The sequence below is a fragment of the Pinus tabuliformis genome, chromosome 8 (genome assembly GCF_031772625.1).
Source record: "Pinus tabuliformis cultivar Carrire ecotype Pingquan chromosome 8, CPIR1, whole genome shotgun sequence".
Lineage (NCBI taxonomy): Eukaryota > Viridiplantae > Streptophyta > Pinopsida > Pinales > Pinaceae > Pinus > Pinus tabuliformis.
The window spans coordinates 218244786-218252073 of record NC_142294.1 but is presented as its reverse complement, the minus strand read 5'-3'; the positions used below and the strand labels follow the sequence as shown (position 1 = coordinate 218252073).

At 36.2% G+C, this 7288-nt stretch overlaps 1 pseudogene; it reads right to left on the bottom strand.

The window, feature by feature from the left end:
* Positions 1–525: 525 nt before the first annotated feature.
* On the bottom strand, positions 526–2507 carry LOC149234936 (S-adenosylmethionine synthase 1-like; annotated as a pseudogene).
* Between the last annotated feature and the right edge of the window lie 4781 nt (positions 2508–7288).

The following is a 7288-nucleotide window of genomic DNA, read 5'->3' as shown; positions in this document are numbered from 1 at the left end:
AGGACTAGGCATGGAAGTTATATGTTCCAGGGTACATGTAGGACTTAGCATGGTTGTTACATCTGCCAGGGTATTGTTCTTGTAGCCAAATGAATTGTGAGCACTATGTGGTATTGTTCTTGTAGCCAAATGAATTGTGAGCACTATGTGTAATAGATTGAATTCCAATAGCTGATATGTATGGTGTGAAGAACGAAGATGTGCTATATATATTTCATTGATGGAAGACTTTAAGTGTTGTTTCTGTCCTTTTGAAATTTCCAGGAAATATATTAAAAGAAAAACAAAAAAATAATACAATGTACACATTTTACTATGCCTTTTCATTTCTTTATTTATAAATTTTTCCTAACATACTCGTGGGAATTCTATTTAAAGTATTACTCGTGGGAATTCTATTTAAAGTATTTCACAATGATGGGAAACAATTAATTTATTAAACATAATTCTAAGAAAGGGTTGAGATGGAATATACTGGATGACGCTTGCAAAGTTTTCAAACAAATGCCAGAACGAGATGTTTGTTCTTGGACTACCATGATTGCAACTTATGCAAGGCATGGACTTGCTGAGGAGGCATTGAGATTGTTTCAATTAGTGAAATACAAAATACAACTACCTACACTTTAAGCAGCGGTTGTGAACTCAAATGCCCAAATAACTGCTTTGTAAATGTCCAAAATTGAACAGTGATCACAAATTACAATTATCAGTTTCTTAAGTAGCCATGGTCTTAAATACCCAAATAGCTGCTCTTAATTGTTCAAAAGTGCAGAGTGTTTGCAGTGTCGCTATCAATGAAGGAAGAAGGTGATGAGATATTTATCCCCAAAGCATGTAACCAAGCTCTTCGAATCTTCCATACGTCTAAGAGGGAAAATTAGGTGTTTTCATCACCATTACGGGATGTATTGTGGAGTGGGGATAGATTCCCATCTTTTGCTACTGTTACCAACTATGTGTTGAAATTTCAGTATGTATTTCATGTGGTTTTCTAGATTTAAGCAATATTTGAAATGTCCGTTAAATTTGCCTCTTCTGGTTGATTTTTAATGGAAGATTGAACGTTTATGTAACTCCTCTGGTTGATTTTTAATGGAAGATTGAATGTTTATGAAACTCTAATTTTCTTGTTGCTTAGGACCTCCACCTGGAAATTGAAAACGTTGTTGGTCACATGAGTACAGCGATGAGTAATTGTTTTCTTTCCAACTGATTCTACAAATTAGTGTTCAGAGTCCAACAAGTTGAGCACATTTAAATCAGAGTCTAATGAGCACATTAAATCATGAATGGTTTCAAGGTTACCAGATTCTTACTCCAGAGTTGCAAGCTTTCTCCCACTTAAGGACCTTTACAGTCTCCCAAGTGAAATTAGGATCATCCCAACCCAAATGGCCATATGCAGCTATTTTTTGGAACCTCATATTGCCTCCCCGTCTTAGGTCAAGATTGATAGAAATCATGCTAGGGCAGAAGTCAAAATTTTCCTTGATCAACTGCAGGATTTCAGTATATAGAATCTATCCAATTCCATATGTGTCAACAAATACAGAGAGTGGCTCAGGCACACCAATGGAATATGAAACCTGCACAAGGCAGCAGCGTTCTAGCCCGGCAGCAACAACACTCTTGGCAACTTGTCTAACAATGTAGCCACCACTACAATCCACCTTGGTGGGACCCCTTCCAGAAAAGGCTCCTCCATCATGAGCACCCCAACCACCATATGTATCAATAATAATTTTCCTCCCAGTGAGTCCAACATCCCCATGGAGTCCTCCAATTACAAAACGCCTAGATGGGTTGAAATGGAATATTGTATTTTCATCTAGATATTGAGAAAGAACAATCGGCTTAATGACATACTCCTTGAGATCAACTACAATCTGATCATTGATAACAGTTCCATCATGTTGAGTAGAGATGTGAACAGTGTGAACTCTTAACAGGACCATTTCCCCTCCCTCATTTTTATACTCAACAATAACTTGGGTCTTTCCATCTGGTATCAACTAGGGGCAGGTTCTATTATTTCTTACTTCAGTCAACTGTGCTCCCAGCTTTGTTGCCAGCACATGATTGAGAAGCATCAACACTGGGGTCTCAAATTGTAGCATACCCAAACATGTGGCCCTTATCTCCTGCACAAATCTCTTTAGGATTCTTAGTAAGATGGCCATGGACACCCTGTGCAATGTCGGGGCTTTTTTGTTCAATGTTCACCAGGACCTTCCAATTATCTGCACGCAAGCCAACATCCATTGACATGAATTGAATTCCTCTATAGGTGTTCCCCTCACTATCTTCCTATAGTCTATATTAGCTTTAGTTGTGATTTCTCCAAATATCATAACCATATTTGTCTTTGTGCAAATCTCACATGCAACCTTGCCTTCAGGATCTTGCTCCAAGCAAGAATCCAAGATGGCTTCAGAAACCTGATCACAAAGCTTGTCAGGGTGTCCCTCATTGACAGAATCTGATGTGAAGAGAAAGGTGTCCATCTAAAAAATACAGGCACATAAAAAGATCAGTAGGCAAGAGAAAATATGACCAAACACTTGACTTAACATGCAAGAATCACCATTTAATATAAACTGTTAAACAACACATAGTTAGCCAGAAAACTGAAAATTGACTGTGGAGTGAGAACAACTAGTATTACATAAGTGCAGAAGTGTATATGCAAAATATTTTATGCAATATGTTGATTGCATGGATATCTTTCTTATCACTAGAAAATATTACTAGAGACAAACATTCCTATGGAGAAGTTGTTGCAGACCAAATGGTTGGAGGATACTGTGATTTACTACAATTCTAAATGAAACTTATTGAAAAACATGTTGATTCTTTGGGTAAATTTTTGGCTAAAGCCCAACCAGTCCAGCACCATTTCAATGCATTTTGATTCTTCAGATATTGTCTTTGATAAGGATGCAAGAACAAAAGATGCGCTAATAAAAGGGGTTTTGAATTGGATCCATTTCCTAGGAGATATGAAACTAGGTTTAAACAGGGTTGTAAAGGAATTAAAGGGCTTCAAGAACTTGTACATAGCAGGCAAGGTGAAAGTAGTTAATTGGCATAGATATATGCTGCTAAGCATGTCAGTACCCCTCCAAAAGTGTTTATAGTAGAGTCATCTAGCTTATAAGATGCTTCCTTTGCAAAAAGGAGGATGGATATAAAGGACCCCTCGGCATAAGTAAGGAAAGTATGTCAGCAATGTTTTTTCCAAATGTGAGAATACAAATACAGAGTATTTTATTTTATTTACAGAAATCACCCCATTTCTGGTCCAGCAAGTTGTATACTCCAGAGACATGTTGGTTCAGGGATTCTCAAAGTCCATACAACAATGCGCTGAGAATGTATTTGTGGTAAACTCCGACATATTTACAGATTTAGATCTAATTAATGTAGAAAAAATAAGATCCAGCGTGCTAACCTTTCGAATAAATAGAAACAACCAAGGAAACCTAAAGAAAAACCTAGCCTCAACAGAAGCAGCTTGAGGGATTTAAAAAAAGACAATCAGGGAAAAGTGCAAAAAAATAATTATTTGTGATGTATTGGACAGAGAAGAATTTGTTTCAGCAGGTTGGCAACGGTTGAAACTTCATATAAACATGATGTCCCTAAAAACCTTCCCCAAAATGAGCTCAAATGTTCAAAAATATTAAGTATTCATCTAATTAGTTCGTGTCCCGAAAAGGGAAAAAAAAACAAACAAACAAAAGGTTCATTAAAAAGAGATCTTCGCTGAAATGGTACCTTAGCTTAAGACGTAGATGAATGGTATCCCCTCTTTTCTCCTCCTGTGCATAAGGGCCAACAGATGAACAAGAGAGTGCACTGATAGAAGTAGAGGATCACTTTCTGCTTTTATCGTCATCACTTGTAGCATGAGTTCAATGAATCTGGATGGAATTTGTTGCTACGGGAAACAAGGAAAGGGTCCCTCTGGTAGCAGAGTGGGTTTTCCTCCAATATTGCCACTCCTCCAACCATTCTTTGCACCTCATTCAGAATCGAACTCGCTCCACTCCTCCAACCATTCTTTGCACCTCATTCAGAATCAAACTCGCTCTAGGGATTTTAGGGATTTTAGGCATACACATAGAAGAGAAATAATACACAGAAGAAAAAATAACTGAATGGGAAACTGAAACAAATACATAGCAAGAACACAACAATAGTGTTGAATGCTAGAGTGTTTTTCTTATTCAGTCTTGACAGAGAAAAATCTAAAAACAAAATTACACAACAATAGGACTTGAATTCTGTCGGAGATCGACAGAAAATTTCTGCCTCAATTTCCATGCTTAAACAACTTTAGAGATCAACCCTAATTTCTCTGCATAAAAGTGCCAGAAATCACTTTGAATCTCTTGCAACATTATGTTGTTAATAACAACAATCTGCACTTGAAAGAGGCCAGAATTGGCAAATAGCTATTTTTTTTTTCACGGAAGAGGTCTGCCACATTTTTTCTCACACATGGAAAGATTTATAAGACATATAGTTGGGTACCTGGTTGTCTTGGAGAACTATAAAATGTCTTTAAAGTTTTTTGATAACAGAGAAACCATTTGGATGCTTACGAGGTTCATTGTACGATCCCCTTAAAAGTCATTCAAAAATAAAGTTAGTCAAGCTTGATGGCTTAAAACTTAAACGCTGACAGCATTTAGAAATTTCACTTTTCATTAAGAACTACAACACCTGGATTACTGGTTAAAGATTGGCTCAATCACACTTGTTTTACATCAAGTAAAACAAGAGAATTCATCTGAACTATTGTTGTAAACTTCTTCTATGGCAGTGAGTCATTAAGAGAATTCATTGAGTATTGGTAAGGAACACAGGCTTATTTTTGACATCTGAATTCTCTTAGCAATGAATATAAAACATTATTTTGTTCTTTCTTGTGGCAGATTAGAGACGTCATCTATTCGATGTAAAATCTGAAATACAAATGCTGTTTAAAATTGCATGACACCGCGCCTTGTGACTTCGTTTCTAACGGATCCACCCACCGTAAGCATTTTAAGTCTGACGTTATATTTAATGAAGGGTGACTGACATGAAATGAGGCGGATTAAAGGAAATTGGGCGGCCGGGGTTGACTCAATTATCCCCGTGAAGAGAGACAGAGGTGCGGCCACGTGGGATTCGCTGGCTGTTACATTTTTCTATCACAAGTGACGCATGCACCACGTAGCAAGGAGCAGTAGCCGTTGGCGCGCAAAAGGAGAAACGTGTTCGTTTTCCATTGGTTGATTATATAATCATATTAAAGGTTTCGTGACTTTGAAGCTCTCACAAGATGACTTAAATATAGTTGTAAGAGTATCCTAAGGTTTTGCCTTTTTACTTTTGTATTTTTATTTTTTTATTAAAAGATTGATTTCGGCTCAATTTTTGTTTGATAAAAACTATTGGAATTATAGTTGTATGTTGTTGAATATATATAATCAGGTGTTTAAAATGTATTTTTTTTTTTTTAAGGTTTCGAATTCATTTTTGAATTTTAAAAATACAATTTAGTTGAATTTAAATTTATAATTTTATAAAAATTATAACAATAAATTTATATGAAAAATGTTAGAAAAATTTATTATTTAGATTGTTTTATTGTTATCTCAGTTTAGGTTTATTTAAATTCTAGATCTACCAAGCGTTGAAAGGATCAAATCTCATTTCACTCTAAAAGAGGTTAGCATATTAAGAGATTTGATCTCTCTTGGCAGTTGGTAGATCTATGTTGGTTTAATTTCTCTCTTTAAATAGATTACATTCCAGATGAATATCATAAATATTGAACATTACATTACATCTCTACCATATTACAAAGTACATTTATGACTATTAAATGGACATAATAGCTTACACACACACACACACACACATATATATATATATATTTCACAAGTACAATGCTATATATTCAAGATGAGGAATATACAACATCCATTATGTCACTTGAGAGAATTGAATCTTAAGTGGAGAGGATTCCATTTTTTTACTCAACCACCTAGGATAACCTTTCATGACACATGCAACATATTATACATAAGAGTAGTCTACCAAGGCCACAAATTCACCCAGAAAATAGTAGAAATTTTGACATGATTTTTGTCAAAATCTGGGAAATATGGGTTACAACAATCAAACTTCAAGATTTTGGGTGCCGAGGGATTTTTGATGGTGCTGACTCCATTTCTACCATCAAAAAATCAATTCAAACACTCCTATAAACAGATTTTTTGAAAAAATATATATATCAGATTTTGACGAAAAAAAAATTCTGACCAAATTTATGACCTGCAAACCAATACAAATTCATCTTAACTCAAAACATATTAAAAATTATGATTTTTTTTCATTTTAATTTATTAATTACGCCGTAAGGCGTTTCCCTCTTAGATTAACTCCCCAAATTGCTTTTGTGTCAAAATATGTGCCATTGGATTTTGGTGTTAGACGATTAGGTAATCCTTATCCGTTGATTTGAATTGAGCAAGGCCAGCCGCAACTGTTCGTTCGATCCTGCAATAACTGTCCACTATCTTCCTTACGAACCGTCATTTGAATTGAGCAAGGCCAGCCGCAACTGTTCGTTCGATCCTGCAATAACTGCGACTGTTCGTTCGATCCTGCAATAACTGTCCACTATCTTCCTTACGAACCGTCAACCGACTTAATTTATTATATCGATAATATTTTGCTCCATGAACAAGGGTTTTCTTCATATTTTCAGGTTATGCAGCTGGTATTTCGAAGGCAGAGGCGCATCTATTGCAGATCATTAATCCCCTGCAGCGGATCAGTGGTTTTCCGGGCTCAAATTTGTAAGGTAGATATCGTATTATTGTACTCTTACCCCCTTGCATGTGCATGACTTGCAAATGCCTGAGAGAGGATTTCGATGGAATTCATTCAATTTAAAGCGATTTAAACGTTCAGAAGGCTAACTATATATTTATGGCACTATTTTCAGCCGGTTCGTTGCAGCAGAAGTGCTAGAGAAACTATCCAGGCTTTGTGGAATAGGCAAAGCCAAGTTATGGCTAGAGCAGTTAGGGTAGAATCACCATACCGGAGCTCGCATATTAAAAGAAGGAAATCGCGAATGGGAATATTAAACGAAGTTGCAATACCTCGCACAAGTAAGCTACCTCTCCTAAAACCCTAGCAAAGAGTAACAACATGTGAGTTACTGGTCCTGAACATTTAATTCTAAGAGAATTAGCAATGAACGACTAGCCCAACCTATAAT